The sequence below is a fragment of the Protobothrops mucrosquamatus genome, unplaced genomic scaffold (assembly GCF_001527695.2).
Source record: "Protobothrops mucrosquamatus isolate PMUCROS unplaced genomic scaffold, P.Mucros_1.0 scaffold1767, whole genome shotgun sequence".
Taxonomy (NCBI): Eukaryota; Metazoa; Chordata; class Lepidosauria; order Squamata; family Viperidae; genus Protobothrops; species Protobothrops mucrosquamatus.
The window spans coordinates 159,686-160,709 of NW_015387907.1; the positions used below are offsets into that span (position 1 = coordinate 159,686).

General features: G+C 44.3%; 1 protein-coding gene across 1 annotated transcript in view; it reads left to right on the forward strand.

Annotated features, from left to right (window-relative positions):
• The window catches only part of CFAP100 (cilia and flagella associated protein 100), a 31,834-nt gene that overhangs the window by 18,676 nt on the left and 12,134 nt on the right, over positions 1-1,024 (forward strand). The window lies entirely within an intron of this gene.

The following is a 1,024-nucleotide window of genomic DNA, read 5'->3' on the forward strand; positions in this document are numbered from 1 at the left end:
AGGACATCTGTATCTGGTATCTTATCCTGCCACCGGATCCTCAGAATTCTGCGAAGGCAAGTCATGTGGAAGTAATTCAGTTGCCTGACGTGCCTCCTGTACACTGTCCAGGTCTCACTAGCATACATTAGGGTAGTTAGCACTGCTGCCTGGTAAACTTTAAGCTTAGTAGCAAGGCTTATTCCACGGCGGTCCCACAGGTTAGTCCGCAGTCTGCCAAATGCAGAACTTGCCTTGGCAATTCTACAGTTGACCTCGATGTTAATTGTCACTGCACGGGAGAGGGTACTACCAAGATTATATTTGGTGGTGACATCACTGTTGCACGGGAGATGCCCAGTTGAGGGCTCCTTTCATGTGGTTTGAAGTTGTCCATGAAGTGGTACTCATTAATCTATTTGCAGTTGTCTGCTTTCAAACTGCTGGGTTGGTAGGAGCTGGAGTGTATGATGGGAGCTCACCCCACGTCGTGGGAACGATGGGTCTTGAATGCAGGTCTGCTGATTGTCAGTCCAGCGTTCTAACTTTGTGAGCCTCCATGATGATGTCAGTTTACATCCATTTATAACTGACTTTGCATCTTCAATGCTCTCTTTCCACTTTCTCTCCTTAGAATTATGCAGGGCTTTTTTTGTCATAAAACGCTCAGAACAGAGTTCCGGCACCTTTTTTGGATGGAACCTTGTAGGATAGGCAAGGCGGGTTGTATGACATGTGTGAGTTTCGGCACCTTTTTTTTTTTTTTTTTTACAAAAAAAGCACTGGAATTATGTATCCACTGTTGTACAAATAGCTCTCTGCTTCTCTAATGGGACTTCCCTTTTATCCCCTCCATATTCCCATTTTGAAAATTTGCCATGAAATGTTGTCACCCTTCCAGGGGAAAAAAATGGAAGGATGCAGGCGAGAAGGAAGTCCAACCATTAACTTAAAGGAAACAGGTAGTAGTAGCATGTAGCAGAACTTAGCAAATCTTGCAAAAGCTTAACAGGAGTAAATCTGGTTAACATTTGGGCAAGAGACC